We start from the raw sequence: 12,697 nt of genomic DNA, 5'->3' as shown, positions 1-12,697 counted from the left end.
TCTTTGAATAGGTTTTTATTGTACACAACTGCATCTGTTCCAGGAGCTCTTACAGTGACTCACGCCTTAGTTACTTCCCATATGGATTACTCTAATGTGCTTGGTTGTTTAGTGAGTTGTGCCCAATTTCACAACCTTTCTTTGACACAGTTATTAAGCAAATCACACATGGTTGTTAAGTGATTCATTGGTCATTAAGCAAATCCAGCTTCCCCCACTAACTTTGGCAGAAGGTTTTTGGATTTGAAATCTCTGCGAATGTCATAAATATAAGCCCATCACCAAATGCCCCAGTTTGGATTGCATGACCACAGGGACTTTGCAATGATTGTAAGCGTGAGGAACAGTCACAAGTTACTTTTTTTCAGTGCCATAGTAGCTTTGAATGGTCACTAAATAAATGGTCGTAAGTCAAGAACTATCTGTGTACCTGTATAGCATGATTGATCTAAGAGCCACACTGGCTTCCAATGGGTTTCTGGGTGTGATTCAGTGTGCTGGTTAGCACTACAAAGCCCTACATGACATGGGGCTAAGCTCCTTGTAGGATTAGTAAGTCTCCTTTCATTTCTGCTTTCCCCACTTATTTTTTTTTTAACCAATAAAAGGTTTAGATCAATACTGTTCATCAAACAGTATCATCTTGTTGGATTCAAGAGTTATGCTGTTTCTGGGGCAGTGCCTGCCCTGTGGAACAACTTCTCCCAGAGATCCAAATGTTCCCAAATTCGTTAGCATTTTACAAGCCACTGAAGAGATGGTTGTTCTTCCAGGATCGGGAGGTTAAGTGACGTCTGGTGGTTAATATTGTTTTCTTGTTGGTTGGAATGGATGGTTATCACTTTGAACATTATGATTTGGATTGCTTAGGCAATTGTTATTAACTTTGCATGCTACAAGCTACATTTACATGCTACATTTGTGAGATGGAGCCATAAACATTTGATGTATGTGTATGAACCAATCACTCCCAGTTTGCAGAAGAGATTGTCACTTTGCAGTCGGGAAGCAGTGACTCAGATTTGTTTTCTTTATGAACAACCACAAATCTGTGCCCCACAGGTTCCAAAAACATGAGTAAGAGTGGCACTAGCAGTTGATTTCACGTCTGTTTTCTGTTGTATGATGATGGGGGGAATTTATTTTCTTTTATTCCAGGAGGGATGGTAGTTGAGTGAGAGCACTAACTGAATGATACTGTAGGTTTCACACTCGCCTCTTGGTCATCTGGAGGAAGTGCTTATCAGTTCATGTTGTGGTCTATCTGTTTTCAGCATTTTGCATCAGCTTCAAAGAGCTTAGTGTGAAATTGGAAAACAAAAACAACAAAAAAATGGCAGTTCCCAAATAGTTTTTCCTATTGCACCATAACAGGATTTACTTCTTGTTGCTCCAACTTTTCTGCAGGTGAGCATGTCTTATTTGGAACTCATTAGACGGGTGAATAAAATAACCGTCCCTTGTACTTAGGAAATTATATTTCCACAGGTGTCGGTGTATTATGCTCACACATAATTTAATTTGATTCATAATTTTATTCATCGCTCGTACTGTGTCTTTTCACTGCTCTGGTGTTTTATATTTTTATACATATCTCATACGTTGTTTCTGTGAATTTCATGCACTGTGCTGCATTGTGCTACATCACACTAAATGAATAAATATATGTTCACACCCTATCTGCTGTATTTTGGGGGGGAAACATCACACAAATATTTCATTTATGGTTGTGGGATATTTGTTTCCCCCTATTTGTTCAGTGGAAGTAACACGTAATAGTAGCAGAGTTGTAGTTAGTGAGCTGGACTTGTTTATTTTCCTAGGAAATTTCAAAGAAACAAATAGGAAGAACAATTATTTTTAGAGCAATACCCTAATTAAAGGCATCTTAATTGTCTCGTACATCCAAGTGAATAGAAATAATAATGGAAGGGGGGAGGGGGAAGCCAATTGAACGTCAGATCTATCTGTGATTCTGTATTCATATTTGGTTTGTTTGTTTTTTTGTCTACTCCCTTAGCCCTGAATGTATTGAATTACTAAATAAATTCATTCAAAGAAACAGCATGTGGACATTTTTACAAATTGTTGCATATCTCCCAGAATTCTACTAATCTGATGAAGAATTTCTTTTGTGATATGACCGTTGTACTTATGATCCCTCAACACTGTCAGACTATTTACTGAATCTGCACTACTATTAATCGTTTCATAGTTCCCATCACCAATCTCTTTCCACTTATGACTGTATGACTATAACTTGTTGCTGGCAATCCTTATGATTTATATTGATATATTGACCATCAATTGTGTTGTAAATGTTGTACCTTGATGAACGTATCTTTTCTTTTATGTACACTGAGAGCATATGCACCAAGACAAATTCCTTGTGTGTCCAATCACACTTGGCCAATAAAAAAAATTCTATTCTATTCTATTCTATTTAGTCATTAAGGCTGTACTGATGCTGGAGTTAGGGCAATATGAATCATTTTTTAAACATGAGCAGAAAATCTTGATGATCTGGAGATGGTGATAGACTAAAATTTTCAAGAGACCATTTGACCTTGGCCCTAAATTATGCTGGGGTCTGTAGGTCAGTAGCAACTAAGACCTTCCTCTGCAGCTTCTAGTGTGGCTAACCTGCAATGTATATTGCAGAATCTTGAGCAGGCTTGCCAAAGGGTAGGGGAACCTCACTTCATCCTTCCCATGGTTATTTTGCATATTGCTGTTTTTCATTGGACAACATTTGAACAGTCATCCAATTGTCAGAATGTTTGACTACCGGTAAATAGTCCTATGTCTTGTTCCAGGAAGGCTGTTCTTACGTTCTTAGAAGTTCCTACATGAGATGCCAAATTATGCAAGCCAAATTCAATTACTAGATGCTATTTATCCTTTGCTTAGATCTATTAGTGATAAACCACTGAAAAATTAAGATATTATTCTAGTGTACATGGAAAGACTAAAACATCAACACACAATAGCTCTTTAATAGATTGTGCAATAAAATGGGATCTGGCAATGTACTTTCATATCTTACTGAAGGCCAAATCTACATTACAAGGTTGTGATAAAATGTGAATATAATAAAAGAAGGTAAAATAAATTAAAATAAAACCGTGGTTCCTTGGCAATAAGATCCATGCTGTTTGGCCCTCATTACAATTTAGATTTGTACAATTTGAGACTTGAGGGCCATATGAGAGCCTTAGGCAGGGCCTAGAAGACAACTTCTCCCAAAAGTGGTCACCATCTTATTATGGTAGCCACTTTAATATGATGGAAGAGGAACATGGTTAATGACTGGAGATGCAGAACTTGGTATACATTTCTAATGTTCAGGGTAGCCTTTGGCCCAGGAAAAAATATCCATGACAGCTGTGTAATATATCCTCAAATGCTTTTGCAGTTCAAAGTAGATTTTGCAATATTTTTAAGAATTCAGTCGTCAAATATTCTGGCAATCTTGATTTTAGACTTAATTCTTCCTTCTTTAAATTTAAAACTACACTTCATTTCACCACTAGATTATCTCAAGCAGAGGTGTTGATGGATGGAAAACAGAAATCCAGGTTAAACAAGCTGCTCATAGTACCCATATGGTCCTCCAGAAATTGCTCAACAATATAACCATCATACCTCATCTTCAAGTGGGCTTGCTGACAAGTGCAATTCATTATGTTCTAAAAGCTACGGTACACAAATCTCACCTCTGCTTTATGGTACTTAGAAACAATTCTAAAAACACTGACTGTTTTTGCTTTCAAATATTTTGGGGAGCAACTAAGAGAGCAGTCCTTTAATGCAAGTTAGCTGGAACGACTTCCAATTTTAAAAAGTCCAGCCAAAAACCCCTTTGGAAAGAGAATGGATGGCAGTAAGAATTTAATCATTTTTTCCTGTGATATTTGAAGCAATAATCTGTTATTTACTAGATGTTCCATTCAAGAATATCTAACAACTAAAGGTATCTGCTCCTGAAAGATAGTTATCTGCAAAATTATGCCAGATGTGAGTGGTTGCAATACTGTTGATTGTTATTTCCTTGAAAGGATAATATGTGGTTATGAACATACACAACTACAATGAGTTGTTTTGCACATTTCTCTGTGGTCTTTCTGGGTCTGTGTAAAGCCTATTGACTCAGTGCAAACGGGAGATAAGATGATTAAAATGGATATAATAATAATAATAATAATAATAATAATATTTTAATTTGTATACCGCCCTTCTCCCGAAGGACTCAGGGCGGTGAACAGGCAGATAAAATATAAATACACACGATAATTTAAAAACAACCCTTAAAAAACTAATTTAAATGCCCAAAATATATATATATCTTGCTTTTGTTACTAAACAACTTGCAGCATCCCTAGTTTCTAATTAATACTACTTTCTGAGACAAGTAATACTATCAGTACAGTAGCACTATCGTAGTAGGTCTTAAAATAATCTGTGATGTTCAATAAATTTTGAAATAGCAAGTCAATTAATGTGCATTTTGCTGACTGTTCAATGAGAAAGGATAGTTTCTAATTTTAGTTTGGTCTAGTAGCATCAGGCTGGAAACCAGGAGACTATGAATTCTAGTTGTATTTTAGGCATGGAATACGACTGGGTGACTTTAGGCCACTTTCTCTCAGCCCAACTCACCTCACAGGATTATTGTAAGGAAAATGGGAGGAGGAAATGTTTGCAACCTTGAATTATTTATAAAAATAATAATAATAAAATGAATAAAAATAAATGAATAAAATAAAAATAAAAATAATAAATGAATAAATAAATTCTTTAAAAAATCCAAGTTATTACTACAAAATGAGCCTATAATTAGGATTGAAACTGTGGTAGTCATATTAACATACTATATATTATTTAATTTTAAAAAAGCATTCCATTAATGTGCATTATATATCTTTAAATCTATAAAATCTATTCAAGCTAAATCTTCAATTGGCAAAAACCTTTCCAGTCTAGTGAATGACCACTTGCGATTTTATAATGACTACATATTATATATAAATATATATATAACTCAATTTGTTTATGGAGATCCTCAGACATCCAGGTCATGGTTGTCCGAAAACTGCTTTGTTTCAAGATTTTTCTTTGAAGCCGTTTCGCTTCTCATCCAAGAAACATCTTCGAAAGCATCTTTGGGATATAACTCAATTGTTTTGCTGTTATGTTACCTATGCTATGCTATCTATGGGATGGATATAGCAGAAGGGTCCCAAGATTGAACCTTCCCATCTATTACCATACTGTAGCTATAGTTTCATTGTTTGAAGCGGGAAAATATTTAGGATCTTTTTTGTCTGAAGTGGGGGGAAAATACTTAGCTTCTTTTGTCCTTGGGATAATGCCACACCAGGATCGTAAAGTAGACAAACAGGTAAGCAGAGCAAAGTCACTACATGACAAAATGAAATGTGTCTATCGGTCTTGAAAACCTACTGTATATATAGAATAATCCTAGTTAACCAGACACAATCCCAAGAGAGACTTTATTAAAAGAATTCTAAGTATTCTCCACAATCCCAAATGGGAGAGTTTTCTGTTGAAAGTGGCGTGCTGCAGCTCTTCTACTTTTCAATTGAAATGCAGCAGAAAGAAAAGCAGCTAAAATAGTTGCTATTTTCCATGTAGGCCATTAACGTAGCACATTAGAGTGTTCTGAATGAAAAAAAGAACCCCTTGTGAGAAGGGGAAGGAAAGGATAAAACTGGATTGTGACCTCAGCTACTTTGCTTGCCAAGGGTCTCTCCCGCCAGCCAAATCGCTCTGTTTGGGCAGCATTTTCATCAGGTGAATGGAATGTGTTGGCCAGCAAACCTGCAGTGGCTGATTACCACCTTAATTTAAAGTGGAAACTCTTTTGATAACTGTGGAAAGAAGAACAGTTTTCTGGTGCCTAAGATTAACATGACATATAGAGGTGGAAGTGAATCAACAATTAAGGTCTTAAGAAGTTGGTGGATAGACAATGTTCCTGTGGTGCTTTGCATTTGCACTTCATGATTCTTGATTGATCCTTGGTTTATTCTTCCTGTAGTTCTTCTCACAATATTGTGTAAAGCAAAAAGGATAAGGGCAGGGGTGGGATTCTACTGGTTTGGACCAGTTTGAGCAAACTGGTAGCTCCAATGATCAGCTGGGAGAGAACCGGTTCGCTCCGATGATCAGCTGGCCCCCCCGGCCCACCCCTGTGATTTACTTACCTTTATCTTCGCAGCCGATTAGCGCAGCAGAGCAGATTGCCACGCCTCAGCTGTTTTAATGTGGAAAGTGATTTTTCATTGAATTGCACACACACACCGCAATAGCAATGCGCATGATCACCAAACCGGTTGTCAAACACAGGATAAGGGGACAGTCATCTGGTGATTCCTCTGAAGCACTACATTGAGGCCTAAGCTTTGGAGGCCACAGCTAAGTCATGTCAAAAACAATGACAAGAAAAGACACAGGCTCACTTTGAGAAGTGTTCTTCAATAGTGCCGTTCTCCCAAATAGTCAGCTACTGATTTTTTCAGAATAGAGCACTCTTGTGCTCTTATCTGTAGAACCTACATGCAGCTTCTAGCATTCATCCCCATGGACTTCACCACAAGCATGGGGAAGAATGATGTGGAGCAGAGGTGGGTTTCAGCAGGTTCTAAACAGTTCTGGAGAACCGGTAATGGAAATTTTGAGTAGTTTGGAGAACCGGTAGTAAAAATTCTGACTGGCCCCGCCCCATTTATTCTCTGCCTCCCAGGTCCCAGCTAATCGGGAGGAAATGGAGATTTTGCAGTAACCTTCCCCTGGATTGGAGAGGAAATGGAAATTTTACAATATCCTTCCCCTCCCACGCCCACAAAGCCATGCTACGCCCACAAAGCCACACCAACAGAACCAGTAGTAAAAAATTTTGAAACCCACTGATGTGGAGGGAGCTGACTCAGCTCCCCATCTTTGACATGAGCAACTAAAAAAAGGACTTATTGTGTGTGTTTGTGCATGCATGCACCGAGACACACACTATTTCTCTTTGGATGTCTTCTGGTACAGCAGAAGAACCTGAATAAAGAAACTATAGGAAGGAAAAAAATAAACCGAGCAGCCAATAAACAACATTTTCTTAATAGGATGGTGTGTATGCTATTGACAAAACATTGTAGTAGTCTGGGGGTTATTATCAGTTAGCACAGATTCTCATCATATCCAACAACTCAGAGATCCAGTTCTACCTTTTTAGAGAAAGACAGACAGCATCAAACTCTTAGCCAAAGAAATGTCCTTTGAATAACTTAAACAAGAGTAGGAAATATCCTGGGAAGATAATCCTTTTTTACCATACCACCCAGTTATTCCCTGCTGTGCTAAAGGTTAAACACACACAAAAAGGGAAGTCCACCCAATTTTCGAATCATATGAATAAGTTCCGTGTAGCTTTCCATGCAATCGTTGCCAACAACCCAAGGATATTACTTAAGAGCACAAAGTGCCCTGTATTTATTTTTTCTTGTTTGTTTTTCTAGAGTTCGAATGAGCTCATATTGTTGGATAGAAACAAAGTGCTGGCTTTTAAACAGGAAGGCCACCAAAAAAAAATTTTTTTGAGGGGGGGAAGGGGGGGGACAGACGGTGGTGTTAATAGGTTCTTCTATGCTTTACTTTTCTGGGAAGGGAAACAAAATCTCTCACCCTGTCTCACAAATAGAAAACAATTAGAGAAGGAACTGGACACCTAATCTTTCTGGAACAGATAGCTAATGAAAAACCTGTAGTTTTTCATGCAGAACCAGTTGAATAATCATGTAACAAATAGAGGGGAGGGGAAGCACAGCAATGGAGAAAACATACACACCACACCCTGATTAAGCTCTTGGAGATATGACACAAACGCAGAGTTATCCATTTTCTTTTCTATCTGGATTCATTATAAGGTCCCATCAGGTTGAAGGACCAGGCAGGAAATTACCTCATTCTACATGTTATTTATTTATTTTTTATTTATTTATTTTGTCACACGATATATATAAGCATAAGCATGAAATAATTATACAATATATAAGCATATATATGAGTATGAGTATGTAATGACTATATTAATTGGATATAACAAAAGGAAACAATAGGACAGGAACGGTAGACACGTTTGTGCTGTTATGCACGCCCTTTACAGACCTTGTCCTGCTTGCAGGCTCGTATCTGCATCATGTTGTTATGAGATGCAAAGGGAAACAACTCGGTTGAACTATGCATCACATGCAAGATATGTCCCTGAGTAATGCTTTGCTTTCTTTGCCATGCCCGTATTTACATGGTTTCCTTGAAGTGGCCTTTGGCCCTTGATTTTGCAATAATCTCTCTGTCAATTATAGTGTGATCTAGGAAAGGAGCAGGCAGCCTTTTAAGATACAGAGGATTCAGCCCTTGGCTTTTGAGTGACATACCACAGATGATCCTTCAAACAGTGGGTGGGGCCATGCCAAAACGAAAATTAATTACATAGCGCTAATATGATGATTCCACAAGGGTTAACATTCCCCTTCTGTCATATTACAATTGCAGTTGTCATGAACACCGTCGAAGCATTTTTCTATTTCCACCTTGATTGAAAGATCCATTTGTATTATCTTTTTTATATCCTAATTTTTATTACAGGTAGTCCTCAACTTACAACAGTCCATTTAGTGACTGTTCAAATTTACAACGGAACTGAAAAAAGTGGCTGATGACCATTTTTCACAGTTATGACCTTTGCAGCATCCCCATGATCATGTGATCAAACTTCAGATGCTTGGCAACTTGCTCATATTTATGAGGTTGCAGTGTTCTGGAGTCATGTGATCACTTTTTGTGACCTTCTGACAAGCAAAGTGAATGGGGAAACCAGATTCATTTAACAACCGGATTACTAACTTATCAACTGCAGTGATTTGCTTAACAACTATGGTAAGAAGGGTCATAAAATGGGACAAAACTCAATTAACAAATGTATCACTTAACAACAGAAACTTTGGGCCCAATTATGGTCATAAGTCAACCATAATTTGCTTCTGTATTCTTTACAGAAGGAAAGATAAAAAAAAACACTAATGCAAACTAAGAAAATACAGACATTAAAAAAAGAAAAATAAGAAGTGCAAAGTTTTATCTGATATGTGTTTCTTAACAATTATAACAAATATCAGCATAAGGGTTCTGGGTCCATCTTGATGACACAACACAACACTGCACTTAAATATAGCTCTCCTTATCATTGACTAGCATTAACAGAGGGTAGAAAATATGGGGTCGCATTAATTAAATTATAGAGGAAAAGTGCTGAAAACAATCTATGTTTGCCACTATTAACAATTTCCAAAACATCCAAAAGGAATAGTAGAAATCTAAATATGGCTTGTGATCTTAATTGGTGTATTGCATGCACAAATCTTTTGACTTTTAATATTTTAATAACATTCCAGCACGTCAATCAATCTGTATTAACAGGCCCCAGCAAAGCTATTTTCACATTCAAAAGATGACAGGATACTAATTTCAGAAAGTTTGCCTTTTCATTATTTCAGAATATTTTGGCAAATAGAAGATCTGCAATCAGAAAGGTTTTTTTCCTTTACCCAGCCATTTCTGCCTATACAGTTTTGAATTGTTGTGCAGAGTATGCAAATCATTCCTCAACGGAAGATTTGAGGAAGATACTCAAATCTTCCCACATAATCAAATATGATTGTGTCTAAAATGTGTTTTCCAGTGCAGCGTAATTCCTCATACAACATGTAAGTGTAGGAGTGCTAAACTTCTAAGATAATATGCCTCTGGCCTTAGATTCTACCAAGGTTCAGGAATTTATCCAGGATATCCTCCTAAAATTATTAGAATCACTTCCAAAGAATGCATTAAAGTAATTCATCCTAATCTATCTTCAATTAAATTAGTTTTGTAATCTTACTTAACCTAGTTTATGAATGATCTCACTGAGTCCTTGAAGTCCTAAAGAAGCCCAAGAGGGATATGTGACCCTAGAAAACAATATACTGAAAGATATAGCCAGAAAACATCCTCATAAGAAGAAATAAAGCTTTTAGGAAGCTATTGGGTAAAAGATGGATTTACTAACAAATTTAGCAGTAGGGGGAAAAAATCTGTAGAAAACAGAGTCTAGTAACTCAGGAGGAGGAGAAACTTTCCCCTTGAGTCTATTTGGATGGAGTCATAAATGTTAAGCTATAGCCTAGAACTGTGATGTTGAACCTATGGCACATGTACCACAGGTAGCATACAGCAGCCTCTCTGTGGGCACGGGAGCCGTTACCCCAGTTCAGTTCTGCCGTGCATGTGCGCGTGCCACCCGCCGGCCAGCTAGTTGTTGGGTCTCTGCTGCGTGCACAGGGGTTGCATACAGGGGTGCATGTGCGCATGTGCAGGGGGCATGGCAAAATGTGCATACATTGCATTTTGGGGGTTCGGGCACGCACGTGTACATTCGCACACACATTCGTGCCCTTTGGGAACTCAGTCCGGAAAAGGTTTGCCATCACGGGCCTAGAATATGATAAAATTAACAAACAATGCAAATTATAAGAAAGATAGCGATGTGGCAGTATGTCTAAAATAAAAGAAGAAGAATGGAGGCTTTTGATTTGTTGCATGGGAAAGGTGTAAAAGCAATAATAAGAAGTAGGAAGAGGGTGGAACTGTTTGTTGCCAGTTAACACCTTTATATCTGCAATATTTTCTCAGGAAAAAAAAAATCTCCCAAATGCTTGGAAAAAGTGATAGAATGAAGCTCAGGCCTAAAACACTAAAGGAATTAGGTTTCCAGGGCTATTGAACTACATTCCAGGATGTTCAAGGTGTTGGACAAAATGATCTCAGAACCGCTGATTCTCATCTTTGAAAATTCCTGGAGAACTGATAAGGTGTCAGCAAACTGGAGAAAAGCAAACAAATTTCAATACTCAGCAAGTGGAAGAAGGAAGACCAGAAAACTAAACACCACTTAGTTAACATCTGGGCAAGGGACTAGGATAGGTTATCAAGCAGCATGTCCACAAGCAGTGCTGGCTGAAGGTTAGGTACACCCTTAGGCCACACTGACTGATAATGCCATTTTGCACTGATATAAAATTTGCACTTCTGGAATGATTCTGAAAGACAGGCAGTGTTATTGCTCCTTACATTGGCCCCCCAGCCAGTCCCTACTTGGCCTTAAGGAGCCTGCAAGCACTTAAAAAGAGAATACTTCCTTTAGAAGCAGCCATCAAAGTTTTATTCTCACCTATCAATTGGCAAGGTCAAGCACATTAAAGCCACCTCTAACTTTCCTATGTTTTGTTGTACCACTTCTGAATTTCTCCAGAAACATGGCTTTTTTATTGAGCTAGCTCTTTCAGTTTTCCTAGAATTCTTCTTCATTTCCTAAAAAGAAAGCTATTGAATATTCGGTTTAACTCCGAAGGGAGCACACCCAAAGTTGTTTTGTCCTTTTCTATATCCTGCAACTTCCCTTTCATTGAAATTTTTATTATTCATTGGATTGCATAACATATGCAAACATTCTATAGTGATTCTCAAAATGGTTCTGGATTCCCTTAAGACTTTTCCTGCTTTATATTTGCTACTCTTACCTGGAAGCCACACCCCAGAAGCAATTGCTTTCTCGCCTTGTGCTATATTGTTTCCCAATAGAAAACACTATCATTTATTCATATTACACACACACACACACACACACACGTAAACTGAGACAAATCAGTTTTGCATTTCTCTTGTAGATCCAGAAAGTCATAGCATGTTTCCGCATACTATTACTTACAGCAAGAAACACTAGATTTGGGATTTAAGATTAGCAGTCCACTACAGTGTCTACTTGGCTTCTCTCTGACAAAGGCTAAGTAAAGTTAGACCTGGTCAATATTTGGATGGGAGCAACCCAAATCTACAGACTGGCATGGCAAGTCAAAAAGAGAAGTTAATGGCAAACTACAGGTACTTTTCTATTGTTTTCAAATTTTTAATTGTAGTCTTTCAAAGCATTTGGAGGGCGAAGACTGAGTCTGGGACTTTATGTGTATGGAGCAGGTACTTTATTTCTACAATTATATGGCTTTGAGATAAATTCTAGATAGTTCCATTATTTGATCATCCCCAGAATTTCTGTTTACTATGACAAGCTAATGAATTGGAGTAGAGAATATATGTCACAAGTTCATTTCTTAAGACAGAGGAAACAATGAAGCTTCATTCAGGTGTCTGGGTTATCTTCTCTTGACAACTGCTTTATATAATTCAATGAATTTCAGAAATCACAATAAATAAACTTGACTAAGGTTTTATTTAGGTTAAAGGTTTAATCTGTTTGCATTATAAATATACATTGCAGAAGAAATTGGGCTTATTTAATTAAAGAACACTAGGTTCATTGGCTAAGATGCTGAGCTTGTTGATTGAAAAGTCCCTAGTGCCGCGTAACGGGGTGAGCTCCTGTTACTTGTCCCAGCTTCTGCCAACCTAGCAGTTCAAAAGCACGTAAAAAAATGCAAGTAGAAAAATAGAGACCAACTTTGGTGGGAAGGTAACAGCATTCCATGTGCCTTTGGCATTTAGTCATGTCGGCCACATGACCACAGAGATGTCTTTGGACAGCGCTGGCTTTTCAGCTTTAAAATGGAGATGAGCACTGCCCCCTAGAGTAGGG

At 37.7% G+C, this 12,697-nt stretch overlaps 1 protein-coding gene and 1 long non-coding RNA gene across 2 annotated transcripts in view; one reads left to right on the top strand and one right to left on the bottom strand.

Annotated features, from left to right (window-relative positions):
• Positions 1-12,697, bottom strand: part of LOC131191957 (rho GTPase-activating protein 7-like) — a 113,485-nt gene that overhangs the window by 73,160 nt on the left and 27,628 nt on the right. The window lies entirely within an intron of this gene.
• Positions 7,579-12,697, top strand: part of LOC131191961 (uncharacterized) — a 29,250-nt gene continuing 24,131 nt past the window's right edge. Inside the window, exon 1 of the long non-coding RNA XR_009153614.1 lies at positions 7,579-11,988. This is a non-coding gene — a long non-coding RNA (uncharacterized LOC131191961). The remainder of the gene's footprint in view (positions 11,989-12,697) is intronic.

Source organism: Ahaetulla prasina, chromosome 2, assembly GCF_028640845.1.
Source record: "Ahaetulla prasina isolate Xishuangbanna chromosome 2, ASM2864084v1, whole genome shotgun sequence".
Taxonomy (NCBI): Eukaryota; Metazoa; Chordata; class Lepidosauria; order Squamata; family Colubridae; genus Ahaetulla; species Ahaetulla prasina.
Note: the sequence above shows the minus strand (reverse complement) of the source record. Positions and strands in the feature narration are given on the sequence as shown.